A 14585-nucleotide genomic window follows, 5' to 3' on the forward strand; every position below is an offset into this window, starting at 1 on the left:
ATCATCATTCTTGATACCAGTCGTGCAGAGGGAAGCAGGCGCGAAGTCGACCCTGCCCACCTTCCGAGGACATAGGGCGTGGTAAGGCCACCTGGAAAGCCGGCAATGCGCTGGCACGATACCATGGTGTTCTTCTAAAAAAGCGAGTCACGATGTTCGATGCTGCAAGGACACGCAGCTAACCTCGAGGGTGCGTCATGCACTGGCCCCCCTTTGAAGCATTACTTTCTGGTTGTACCGAAGGGACGATGGGCTTGGCGGCAATGGAAACGGTTTAGCTGGTCGGGGATGCAACCCTGCCTCCCTCATTGGAGGTGGCCCCTAACCCAGCACTTCCTGGTCAACCCAGGATGTCTGTTGAGCAGATTCCCCCTCCATTGTTTAGGAAGAAAAAAAAAACTACTACTACTACTACTACTACTACTACTACTACTACTACTACTACTACTACTACTACTACTACAAAACTACTACTACTACAAAACTACTACTACTACAAAACCACTACTACTACAAAACTACTACTACTACAAAATTACTACTACTACAAAATTACTACTACTACAAAACTACTACTACTACAAAACTACTACTACTACAAAACTACTACTACTACAAAACTACTACTACTACAAAACTACTACTACTACTACTACTACAAAACCACTACTACTACAAAACCACTACTACTACAAAACCACTACTACTATAAAACCACTACTACAACAAAACCACTACTACTACAAAACCACTACTACTACAAAACCACTACTACTACAAAACCACTACTACTACAAAACCACTACTACTACAAAACCACTACTACTATAAAACCACTACTACTACAAAACCACTACTACTACAAAACCACTACTACTACAAAAGCACTACTACTACAAAAGCACTACTACTACAAAACTACTACTACTTTAAAACATTCTAAGGAATTCTTTTGAAGAATCGTTTGGAAATACAGTTGATGGAAAAGTATAAAACTGCTCAAACACAGCAGCCAAAAAACAGTATAAGTATAAGTATAAATATAAGTATAAGTGTCAAACCGATGTTGTTGATGAAACCAATCATACACCACAACATGATAGACAACATATGCCAAGTTAAGCTTATTGAAGCAAAATAATTTTAAATGGCAAAACAAAATTTAATAGTTACAGCGCCACTAGCGTTTTAGTACTTATGCTCTACTGGAAGTAATTTCGCAAAATGTTTCGGATTTCTTTGAAATTCTTGGGGATTCTTTAGGAATTCCTTTATTTCTTTGGAAATTTTCATAAGTTCCTTTAGGAATTTCGTTGGAAATTACTTCTGGAATTCCTAGACGAGATTATTTCTGGTATTTATTTGAAAATTCCTCTAGTAACATCTCCGGAAAATTTTCGTTTCTTTTAGCATTTTTTGTACAAATTCCTTTGAACCTTCGGAAATTCGTTTAAAATTTTCATAATAATTGATTTTGAAATTCGGGAATCTATGTATTTAAATTCATTATTTGATTATTTGATTTTTTTTAGAGTTCGTTCGAGAATACCTTTAGAAATTCTTTTGAATATTCTTATAGGAATTCCTTTTTCAAAATCCCTTCATGTTCTACAGTTCTACTGCGAGAATTCCTTAAAGAATCCATTCGGAAATTCCTCCTGAATCAACTTTATAGATTCCTCCAGGAGTTCATTCGAGGGAATAAATTTAGAAAATTACGCTAATACAGTTGGGATTCGCTGGTTGGGATCTTAATACTTGGGTCACTTTTTAGTTGGGCCTCCGCTGGTTGGGCAATGGCCCAACTAAAAAGCAACCGTACGTCAAAATTCAATGTAAACACGGAAAACGGGATTGGGCGTCACTGGACATCATTTGTGATGTTCAAGTCGAAATACACGTGTTCAAATGGCTGTCAGTTGACCCAACTAAAAAACCGGGTCGTGGCCCAACCAGCGAATCGCGACTGTAATTCCTAGGACACGCCTTGATTCCTTTGGAAAACCATAAGAAAATTTCTTTGAAAATTAATCCAGAAATTTATTTGAAAGATCTCCTCAATTATTTTGTATTTTTTAAATACATTCCTGGAGAATTTCCGAGGAAATTCTCAAAAGAAGTAGTAGTCGCCCTGTGGACGAAGAATTTTCTATGGGACTTTAAAAATAATGTCACGCCAATTGGAATGAATTTTATATGGAAACTCCTAACAAGTTTCCACTGAAATCCATTTTTTTTTTTCTCATTTTGAAAAATATCCCGCGGAAAATTTCTGGTAAAAGCTCCAGTTCAGTGTAAATTTGGCAAAATATTTTGTTGAGTATTCTGAAGTACTCAACCGGAACTTTCTGAGAATGTTCCAAACAGTTTCCTGTAGTTAATTTGGAACAATTATGGAACAATTACAAAGAACTGCAAAGTAGTTCCTGTGGAAAAATCCAAAATGATTTCAAATAATTAATATTTTGGAAAAACTTAAAGAATTTTCTGGAAAAGATGCTCGCGTTGAAAATATCAAAAATGAAAAAAAAAAATCTTCGAGAACATTATATAAAAAATCACCACGCCGATGTCCACGTAGCGTTTTTTCAACGCTGCGTGCACGTGGCGGCGACACTGCGTTACCGCTTTTTCCCGATGCCCACGTAGCGTTTTTTTAAACTGCGTCCACGCAAGGTTTTTTAATTTTTTGACGTAGAACTACGTCTGTCTTTTCTATATTAGGGTACACTTTACGATTGCAAAAAATCGAAAAACGTCACGAAAATATGATAGACTTCAAACGTTAATATCTCAGCCGTTTCTCGATGGATTTTCAATTTTCTTTGACCTTTCGATCAAGGAAGAGTTAACACTTCATATTAGATGTACACTGAAGTCGTTTTTTACGCGTTTTTTCTACACGAACCGCTTTTCATGTGATTTTTTTTTTCGTTCGAATTTTGAGATTTTCGCGGTTTATTGTGACATATTTTGGGATCTACGCGTTTTTTACGTTGCATGGGGAAGTACGTATATCGCCTCCAATTTAGCGTCTTATATGACATCATATACGATCTTGTGTTGACTGCGTGAGCTTGATAAACACTTGCTTTGGTCTCATCAAACAGAAAAGTCGAAAACCTGTACATTACACACAGCTACGTAGTTCAACGTCACCTTTGCGTACAACCCGATTGGGCTGCACCTTTGAGTTTTTTCTTCCTAAGCAATGGATGGGGAATCTGCTCAACAGACATCCTGGGTTGTCCAGGAAGTGCGGGGTTAGGGACCACCTCAAACAGTAAACGAGGGAGGCAGGACTACATTCCCGACCCGCTTCCCGACACCGGTATGACCCATGAAGCCGTATGACCCATCCCTTGGACCACCTCTTATTTGCGCCTGAACTAGTCATCCTTGAGTCCACGCGCCACCTTCTGTGTAGCTTCGAGACGATTTGGGCGATAGCCGATAAAACGGCGTTCCAGCCAACTTCATCTTTACACATCCTCCGAACTAGATTGTCCGGGGTAGTGTCCAGACCACATGTGGCAAGCATGTGGTCACGCATTGCGCGAAAACGTGGTCACACGAACAACAAGTGTTCCGCCGTTTCCTCTAAACCTGCGCACACCAAACACTCGGGCGAGGCCGAGCAAGCCAGCTGCGTTACCTGCACTGTGATTTTGCAGCACGCTTAAACGCCGGGCACATCGAACCCCCATGGGGTGCTTGCTGTTCACAGCTTTGCTGGAACAAATCAAACAATTGCGCCGTTGCAGTCCCATTGCTTGTGCCCCGGTTCCAAGCACTTGAAGCAAACTTCGGGTTGCTCGTATATGCCCACAGAGCACACCGACCATTCCACCTTGACGCTCCCTAACTTGACTACCTTGGAGGCGTCCGCTGCAGATAGCCGAACCAATGCTACCTGCGTCCCTGCCGGACCTTTCCGTGGCCGAACGGCTGCGGTGGGCGTCTCCACTTCACACTGTCGTCGCAGTGCCGTGACGAGCGCTTCAACTTCGGTGATCTCGTCCAGGTCTTTAACCCTTAGGTTCACCTCCGTCGTGAGTGCCCTCACCTTGACCGTCTCGCCTAGGACTTCCTCCGCCAACTTCTTATAGGTGGCGCCCTTTTGCGAGACGCCCCGCTTCAGCTCGAGTATCATCTCGCCCATCCGGGTACGTCTTATTCGACGTACGTCGGCGCCGAGTTCACCGAGCTTGACGTCACTCCTCATCGCCTTCAAGACGTCCGAGTACTTAGCCTCGTCCGTCTTGATGACTAGGGAATCGCCCTTGGAGCGATTTGCGCCTACCCTAGACTTCTTGCTACCCTCATTCGCCTGGGCCTTCTTTTCGGCCCTTGACGTCTTCGGTTTCCTCTTGTTCTTGACCAGGGTCCAGGAGGCGTCATCCCCCTCTATTTCCCTGGTCTGGGGCGGCTGAGAGTTCTCAGTGGGCCACATAGGCCGTCTATAACCTCTATCGGCGTAGCCTGGGAGATGGTTAAGTGACCCATGCTGGCGCTGCGCACCGAGCTGCCAACTATTGCTTCTGGCCTTCTAGGCGGAGACCTGAACAACCCAAGAGAAGGGGTTGTCGCCTACACTACTACCACTAATTGAATAATTGACTTGTTTTTCCATTTTGGTCCCACGAGTTGCTCGGGAAAAGAGGTCCACCACGCCAGAGCCCAGCATGACGCGGTAAGGGACAATTACTGTGGAGGGTGCCTAGGTACCCCACAGGCTCCGTTAAAGACCTAGCCCATTATACCACGCAAGGTACCCAGCATCAAATGTAGTCGTGCACACGTCTACATGTGCATTACTCCATTTGATGCTGGGTACCTTGCGTGAACGCGGCGTGCACGCAGCGTTTAAAACCGCTACGTGGATATCAGCCCTAAAATGACTTCCGGCGTGACGCCGAAAACGCCGCCGGCCAAAATTCAGACAAACGCCGCCGCCGCCAATTTTCGGACCGGCGTACACCTCTAATCCATTGTACTTGCCACACAAGATATATACTCATGCAATGGCGGACATAGAACATTTTTCAAATAATAACTGAGGAAATGCTAGTAGAATACTAAGTTGAAAAGCAGGCCAAGTTCCAGTTGGAATGTAGAGCCAATGAAGAAGAAGAAACGTTCAATCACCGAGGAAAGTTAAGTAGTTTTATCTCGTTCTAAATACTGGGGTCTGAAAATATTTCCTTACAAGGAAGGGTCAAAATCTTACTGTCTTCTTATTGGCATTACATTCCCACACTGGGACAGAGCCGCCTCGCAGCTTAGTGTTCATTAAGCACTTCCACAGTTATTAACCGCGAGGTTTCTAAGCCAAGTTACCATTTTTGCTAGGATATTCTGGGTTATCCAAATTGTCCTTGAGTTCGGGACTTGGGATCTACAGCTGCAAGAACATCCTTTTTCAATACTCAAAGTTTCAATATGCATTCAGTTATATCTATTACACGGGTCAGGTCAACGAGAGGGAGATCAACGGATATGGTAAGATAGTTTTGAGATATTTTGGGTAATCCAAACTGTCCTTGAGTACGGGACTTGAAATCTACAGCTGCAAAAAAACGATTTTCAGTAGTCAAAGCTTCACTATGCATTCAATTATATCCATTACACCTCCTGGGAGGTCAACGGCTACCGTAAGATAGTTTTGAGATATTTTGGGTAATACGAACTGTCTTTGACTTTTGTCACTTAAAGTTTCAAAGTGTATTTAAACATGTGCAGTACAGCTCCTGGAAGGTCAATATACATAGTAAGATAGTTTTGACAGCTGCTTTAAAGGCTCATTGCTCAAAGTTTCGATAAGTATCCAACAATGTGTATTACATCTTCTGTAAGACAAAAACAAACATTAAAAGATAGTTTTTAAATATTCTGGAAGGTTCACATTTTTCTTGAACTCGGGGCATGCGATCAACAGTTGTGATTGTATTTTTATGAAAAACAATACTAAAGGCTGAAAACTCATGTCTGGAAGATCGGAATATTTAAGAAATATGCAAAAATATCAACTCCCTACCAGTGTACTGTTATTCGCAGCTCAAATTTTCGATACATGTTCCATTACATCTACTGGAAGTTATTGTCCTTGTATACATCGGCTGATTGTTTGGGGGGAAGGGTCGTTTGGACGAAACCCACTCGGCCGAAAGCCATTTGGCCGAATACCACTACGCCGAACAAACCATTAGGCCGAAAGGGTAATTTGGCCGAAAGGGTCATTTGGCCGGATAGGACATTTGACCGAATTGGTCATTTGAAAAGTGAGAAATTAGGTGTGAGAGAAGATACGTCTCAATTATCATTCTTCATTTCTCACAAAACCTACCTCCTACCTGGGAGACAGCTAGGATTGGACTCACGATCAATACCAGTAAAACGAAGTACAGCAACAATTCGCTAAGGCTGTGAACCATTCTAGTGATTCGTTTAACTTTTAGTTAAAATGTGACAGTTAAATGGTTATTTTTCCATCGTGGTTGAAATTTTACCCCGAGGCCGACCCATTTGAGTTTTGACAGATTGATAGTTATTTGGAACAAAATAGATTTGGCGCCAATTTTCTCGCGAACAAAGATTAACTATCGAACTGTCAAATCTAACCATGCTCCGGAGCAGGGTTATTTTTAACCATAGAGAAATAACCATCGAACTGTCAAATTTTAACCAAAAGTTAGGATCTGTCTCAATTGGATAATTAAACTGAAATTAAACTTAAAAGTGACATTTCAATAATTATCAAATAACCCTGCTCGCAGAGCAAGATTACTTTTGACAGATATCGAATCATTTTCCAACGATGTCCTATTGGAATTGCTGGGTAGCACCAGCCATTCTTATAACGGGGTGATTTTATAATTTTCGAACTGTCACTTTTAAGTTTAATTCTCCAAATGAGACAGACCCTTAAGGTGACTCGGGAAGCACAAACAATCATCAAATCGTCAAAATTTCATCATTGAAGGCTTAATTTTTTTCTTCAACAAATATGATTTTGAAAAAGTATTACCGGCGCGTGCTTACTCGCAATCTCCATGCTGATACATTTACAGTTACATCAAACAACTGAAAACCGAAATACGCCGCTCCAAAATTACGAGGTGGCAATGCTAGAAAGAGAAAAAGATAGGAAAAATAACACGGTATGTAGTGCCTCCCCGATTCACCAGTCGCTGGAATGGTTTACAGCCTAACTGGGCGCTTTTTAACTGGACTGCTTTATAACTTGGCGTTCGCTAACTGGACCAAAGCCCAGTTTAAAAGCAGTTATTCATCAAAAAACAAACACAAACACTAGGCTGGGGAGTCTAAATGGTATATGGTTGTCGTTCCATGTAAAACATTGATCATAACAATACACTGTAAATCCCCTCGACAGCCCAGAAAAGCGGCGCTCGTTAACTGGACTGATGTTCTAGCCCAGTTAGCGAATGGATGCTGTACACGGTCGCTTGCAATCAACGTGGGTTCATTAGTGGTGGTGGTAGTGAAATGGTGCTGGTTGGTAAAACATTTGGAGTGGTAGAAGAATTTGTGTATCTTGGAAGATTAGTAACGTGCGAGACGAGCTCGGTGGTCTAGTGGCTACCGCTTCTGCCTTATAAGCAGGAGGTCGTGGGTTCAATTCCAGGCTCGTCCCTTTCCTACTTTGTATTTCTATCTTAGCTCTTTCTGTGTTTCACGTTCTACCAAAACGATTCCTACTGTTAAACCTTCAACAATCCAAAAACCTCCCGTGGCACCTATGAGAGGTCGTAGAGTTCTCTGCATCTTTCTTAAGTAGGTGTCCAACTAACCATCCTTCCTCTTCCTCAGCATTTGCAAGGACGTGGCCAGGACAGATCTCGACTATTGGAGAGTGCATTGCTTTCATCTAAGAGATAGCGATTAGTCCCAAATCAATATCTGTGGTAACGGATGAAAGTGTTTGATACTCTCATACAATAGTATTGGCACAGAGAAACAGACGTCTCACTCTACGCATGTATCATCGTTCATCTTTTTAACGGTGGATTCAATTTTTTGTAGGTGGTCGATCGGCCACCGATGGCGCTTCAATCGGTTTTGCTTGTGTTTGACGTTTGCTCACTACCGCCACCTGGTTGCCGCTTGTCCACCTACAGTGCTTTTAGCATTGAGCGGTAATGTTTTCGTGACGATGATTTTGATTGCATTTTGTTCTAAGTGAGACGTCTGTTTCTCTGTGGTATTGGCTTGTACCACCTACGAATTTGTGCGAAATGCTCAATGCTAATGCTAATGCTAATGCTTGGAAGATTAGTAACGTGCGATAATGATGTTACCCGCGAGATGAAAAGGCGTATTGCAGCTGCTAATGGGGCTTATTACGGACTTCGTAACCAGCTTAAGGGCCGTAGTCTGCAAACGAAGACAATATTCGCGCTGTATATTACACTGATTTTTCCGGTGGCTTTATACGGCCATGAAACATGGACGTTAATGGAGGCTCTCGGAGAGCTTTCGGAGTGTTTGAGCGTAAGGTGCTGCGGACAATACTCAGCGGTAAACAGGAGAACGGTATCTGACGGTGTCGCATGAATCCCAAGTTGTACCAGGTGTTTAAAGGGCTGTATATTATTAAGTTTATACAACACGGCAGACTACGGTGGGCTGGAAACGTTGTTCGTATGCCGGAAGAACGTCAAGCGAAGATAATATTTGGTAGAGAACTCGGAAAAGGCCACATACACGATGGCTTATTACAGTTGAAGAGGATCTGAGGGCGCTCAACGTTCAGGGCGACTGGAAGCGATTGGCCCAGGATCGAGTCTAGTGGAGAAGGATACTCCATTCGGCGAAGGTTCATTGAAGAGCTGTGTAGCCATCAATACAATAAATACCACATTTAAAACAGGACGACAAATCTTCGGTTACGCGTGTAGATCAAAAAGCTTTTCTTCAGGATTTTTTTTTATGACCGAGAAGTTTTGCTGTTCTATGTTCTATTCTATGTACGACAAGGAGCATACACCATATGTGAAACAGGTTGGAAGACCTTCGGTTACGCATGGCCTTAAGGCCTCACTCCAGAAATTTATTGATTAACCAAGAAGTTATGCTGTGGACACATTCTATTATGTATATGTGCCACAAGGAGCATACACCATATATGAAATAGGTCGATCGATCGTGTGAAAATCGCGAAAAAAATTATGGTCAAGTCTAATGATTTATTGTTTTCAACGATATTTACATCTATTATTTTACTGGATATCACCTATCTAAAATCTAAATAAAGTAAAGTAAATTATTTGATAAATCAACACTTTAAAACCTAACATTGAGGAGTTGCTAACTCCCCAAAAAAAATATTCTTTTTCCAGCAGGTATCTGTGTAAAATAATAATGTTATGAGGTTTTTAGGAAATTTCCTGCGCTATATTTGGAATCGTCTTCTGAGTATACGCGGTATTAGGCAAGAAAATAGTGTTCGACATTAGACCTGCGAATGTCGAACACTATTTTCTTCATTTTTTCATGAGTTGAATACAAAATATATTTTTCCCTTCAAACGACATAGTTTTCATAGTTGCAAATTCAGTTTTATGTTCCGCCATCGGGGGTGACAATGGGTCTGAGGGTGAGAATGGGTCATCACTCTCACCGGCAGCCTAGAGGTCGTTGAGCAAAATCGTTCAAAAGGGTCTCTTATATTTTAGTCTTCTTGCCCTCAGATTCAATCCATTCTACAAGCATTCTAAGTAGTTGAAACAGTGACCCATTCTCACCCCCGAGGATGGTAGCGTATTTATCGTTTTCACGTTCTCAACCCCCCACGTCAATAGGGCATGTCACTGTAACAAGGTAAACAGATGCTGGTGTTGTTGGCCATAAGGGCCATACGATATCAAGCTGTAGGCAGAATAATCTTGACAAGAGATGAAATTTGAGTATTGAATCTGTATTTATGTTCACTACATAATTGGTTTGATAAAGTAATTAGGCAAAACAGTTTGCTTATCATATTGAAACTAGTAAACTGCACGGTTTTGATTCCAACAGAGGCGAACGAAAATTGTGATATAAGCGTCACGAAAATTTTTAAGTGATATATGAAACTTGGTACTCACGTTATATATTCGTTTGAACAATTTATTTTGGAAACGTAATATTGAAATTCCACAGTAATCAACGTAATCACAAATTACCACGCAATTAATCAACGACGGCGTCTTCTGAGCACTCAACTTTAAAAAGAAAAACCTGAGAAAAATAAACAATCGTGGAACTGTCAAAAACAAACGGAACAGGGTGACCAGTTTTTTTTTAAATAATCGGTAGATTGACTTTAAATAAGAAAATCGGTAATCATCGGTGTAGAGCTTGCTGACGTTTGATCATCTTTCTCTTGTACGCGCACAGAATGGATAGGATTTGTTTACATCGGGAAACGCTTCAGAAGCGTTTCCCGATGTAAACAAATCCTATCCTCCCCATGCGTTTAAAAGAGATCCCCATAAAAAGTTTGACAGTTCTGAAATTTCACGATCATCCGACGGAATCGGGTGCCTACCAAATCGACCTATTATTATACTAAGGACACACCTGTGGTACTTGTACCATGGTACAAGAGAACAAGAAAATTATTCCAAGACTATCTTTAATAAAGACAATAATTGGTATGGTACTCATTTCAAGATTCTTGTACCATATGGTACTTGTACCACCAGTGTGTCATTAGTATTATACCGACGACGTTGATTGTCGTAGACTACTTATTTCCGTCGCCGGATTTATTGAACAATTAAGTCGTGAACTATTTCATCGGTAAAATAATCGTTGGATTGTATATTTGCTGCTTATTTTGATCGCCTGATCAATAAATAGATTAAATCGAGTCCCTGTGTATATAAACATAAAATAAATCAAGGTGAGCATTCCATATTTAAATTATTAAATATAAACTTATATGTTAGATTTTTAGATCGAGAAGATTTCAAATAATCCCGGAAGGCTAGTGCTTCGGTTTAAAGCAGTTCATCAAGGTGAGTGATCAATTTCTGCCGATTTTAATATCTGTGATTAATGAAGATTTAAAAAAACTGGGAATCACTAATTCCCAAAGGAAGTGAAGTGTTTTTAATCCTATTTGAAAATCACCGTAACTTATCGGTTTTTAATCTTCGCGAAACAAGTTTATCAAATTTTTATTTCGGAGTGTTTCAAAAAGGCAGTCTTACACAAATCGTACAAATTTTCATCAGGATTTTGATTCCCACGATAGTTCCCATTACTTTCCAAAGCCGAATCCTACTACAAATACATTGAAATTAATCTGAATCTGCGGATCAAATTTCCGAGGTGTGAGACTTCCTTAACGCAGGATACGAAATCGAATATAAGCTACTTCCTCAGGAGATTCAGCATTCCAAAACTTTTTGTGATTTTACTGAGTGTCCTAGCAAATTCATATATTACTACTTTATCTTTCAGAATCATGAAAAATGAAACGATCCAGCTCGATAAGAAAGACTCTCAAAATCTACGGAAGAATGATCAAGATGCCACCCATAATAAAACATCGACTATGCGCTCTATTTCGTCTAAGTTAATTAGTTTTTACACCGATTAATTTACTGATTTAGTCTGATGTATTCTGTGATGAAAATTAATAAATCGACTAAACACCATATTTCGTCTAATTTCATTTTTATTCTAACCGATCTATCTATAGATTTTGTATAATTTGGTCCATGATAAAAATTAATAAATCGACTAAACGTCCTATTTCGTCCGATTTCAATATTTTCCTCGCAGATCAATATATAGATTAAGTCTGATCTGCTCCTTGATGAAATGTAGTCAATCGATTAAACACCCTATTTTGTCTTATTTAATTATTTTCCACATTGATCAATCTATAGATTTAATCTGATTTGCTTCAGGGCAAAATTTAATTATTTGATTAAACACTCTATTTCGTCACTCTAGTCGTACGCACCCCCTGTGAAAATCCCATAAGGCTCGGTGAAACAATTTATAAATTCGTCGGATCCAAAATCGGTCGACCTTACCGACGAAAACCGATTTAGTCGGTGGGAACGTCTGGTGGATTTTTTATGGGGGAAGGGTGAGTAAACGTCAGCAAGCTCTATACAATGTATGTCATGTAACATTCTTTTGGCGTGAGATAAAAAGTAGAGTACCTGCATAATGGATCAATCAAGGTAACGGTGGCGCGATCTGCTCATTTCATAGCGGCAGTTTTTGCTTATTAACAGTTAATTCGGCACCAACATTTCAAAAGGGCGTAACTGCTTTTGTAAACAAAAGCTTCTCACGCCTCTGGTGGGTTAATTTGAGCCCACCCACGCAATCCAACACCATTGATGGAAGCATCGAATCCTCTTCTTTCATTTAATGGTGCTGGATTGCGTGGGTGAGCACAAATAAGCCCACTAGAGACGTGAGAAGCTCTTGTTTACAAAAGCAGTTTCGCCCTTTTGAAATGTTGGTGCCGAATTATTGGTCCATTAATAAGCCACGTTAAAAAAGCAGCGGCGACTATCCAGCGGCTGAGTATGAAATGCTATTCCCCGGAAGCTATACCTAAGATGGCAGCCCCATCCCGGTGGATAGGGAACCTTGGGCCAACAACCTACTGTTCCCGAAACATCAATTTGTTCGAGAATCCGATAATGAAAGAATACGGACTGATTTTACGGCGACGACTCTTAGCGCGAAACAACGGACACGAATAGGAACATGGAACGTTTTAACCCTAGCCCAGCAGGGTAAATTGGCACAACTTGCCAATGAGGCACGCCGCATGAAGCTTGAGATCCTGGGACTGAGTGAAGTCCGTTGGCCAAACTTTGGAGAACACAGAACGCCGTCGGGACAAGTTCTGCTATACTCTGGTTTACGAGGTGAACACGCTCCCCGGCATCGCGGAGTTGGCTTCCTACTAAGCGCTCAGGCACACTCTGCGCTTATGAAGTGGGAACCTGTAAGTGAAAGGATAATCGTTGCCAGATTTAGAACACGGGTCCGAAACCTTACTATAATCCAATGTTATGCGCCAACCGATGCTGCCGATCTGCAAGACAAAGAGAACTTCTACAGTCAACTCAATGCCGTCGTAGATAGAATTCCGAAGGGTGATATCAAGATCTGTTTGGGCGACTTCAATGCGAAGATCGGATCCGACAACTCGAACCATGAGCGCATTATGGGACGCCATGATCTCGGAGAAATGAGCGAAAACGGAGCTATTCGCAGAATTTTGTGGTAATAACGACATGGTGATCGGGGGATCGCTCTTCCCTCATCGACCGGTTCACAAGGTCACGTGGGTCTCCCGTGACGGCTTTACAGAAAATCAAATCGACCACATCTGCATCAGCCGAAAATGGAAACGGAGCCTTCTTGATGTACGGAATAAACGTAGTGCCGATATCGCGTCTGATCATCACCTCCTCATCGGCGAAATACGCCTGCGCATTGCGCGGATTCGTCGGCAGGAGGAAAGAGTTGGACGACGATTCAACACACGCCGACTGGAAGATGCCACGGTGAAACGGTCCTTCGTTGAAGAACTGGAGACGCGTGCTGCAGATATTCCGGAAGGTGGTAGCGTGGAAGACCAATGGACCGCCATCAAGAATGCCTTTATCGCCACCAGCGAGAACAATCTGGGTGAACTACGCAGCCAGAGAAAACAATGGATCACCGATGAGACCTGGAGGAAGATAGAGGAGCGAAGAGAAGCCAAAGCCGCGATAGAGCGATCGAAAACCAGAGGAGCCAAAGTCTTAGCCCGTCAACGATACACGGCTCTTGAGAAGGAAGTAAAACGCTCATGTCGACGGGACAAGCGAGCGTGGGCAGACTCTCTGGCCGACGAAGGAGAGAGAGCCGCCGCAACCGGGGACATTCGCCTCCTCTACGATATCTCACGACGCTTAAGCGGGGCGAAGATAAATGCAACGATGCCTGTGAAAGACGCGAATGATCAGTTAATGACCGACCCAACTGACCAGCTGAAACGCTGGTTCGAGCACTTCGAACAACTTTTTCAAGTGCCAACCAGGCCATCACCACCTCGGCATGATCTGCCTAGGATCCGACGTATAACACGTGTCAATACCGAAGCTCCATCACTGCTAGAGATTCAAACAGCCATCCAAAGCATGGAATCGAATAAAGCCCCAGGGGTCGACCACATATCAGCCGAGATGCTCAAAGCTGACCCCATGACATCCGCTCAACTACTGCATCGTTTATTTCGTAATATCTGGGACACCGCAACTTTCCCGGTCGACTGGATGCAAGGTATCTTAGTGAAGGTGCCCAAAAAGGGTGACCTGACTGTATGCGATAACTGGCGAGGCATTATGTTGCTGTGTACCGTTCTCAAAGTTCTGTGCAAAATTATCCTAGCCCGGATTCAGGAGAAGATCGATGCGACTCTCCGGCGGCAGCAAGCCGGATTCCGTGCCGGAAGATCCTGTGTGGACCATATTGTCACGCTCCGCATCATTTTGGAGCAGGTCAACGAATTCCAAGAGTCCCTTTACTTGGTATTCATTGACTACGAAAAAGCT

At 42.1% G+C, this 14585-nt stretch overlaps 3 protein-coding genes across 3 annotated transcripts in view; 1 reads left to right on the plus strand and 2 right to left on the minus strand.

The window, feature by feature from the left end:
* The window catches only part of LOC134211048 (gelsolin-related protein of 125 kDa), a 33705-nt gene extending 23447 nt beyond the window's left edge, over nt 1-10258 (minus strand). The window contains exon 1 of the mRNA XM_062687608.1: nt 10110-10258. The gene's annotated coding sequence lies outside the window, so the exon portion shown is untranslated. The remainder of the gene's footprint in view (nt 1-10109) is intronic.
* Nucleotides 1-14585, minus strand: part of LOC134211050 (G-protein coupled receptor dmsr-1) — a 454370-nt gene that overhangs the window by 108556 nt on the left and 331229 nt on the right. The window lies entirely within an intron of this gene.
* LOC134211051 (chitotriosidase-1-like) overlaps nt 1-14585 on the plus strand; it is a 49898-nt gene that overhangs the window by 7537 nt on the left and 27776 nt on the right. The gene's annotated exons all lie outside the window — the stretch shown is intronic.

Source organism: Armigeres subalbatus, chromosome 2, assembly GCF_024139115.2.
Source record: "Armigeres subalbatus isolate Guangzhou_Male chromosome 2, GZ_Asu_2, whole genome shotgun sequence".
Lineage (NCBI taxonomy): Eukaryota > Metazoa > Arthropoda > Insecta > Diptera > Culicidae > Armigeres > Armigeres subalbatus.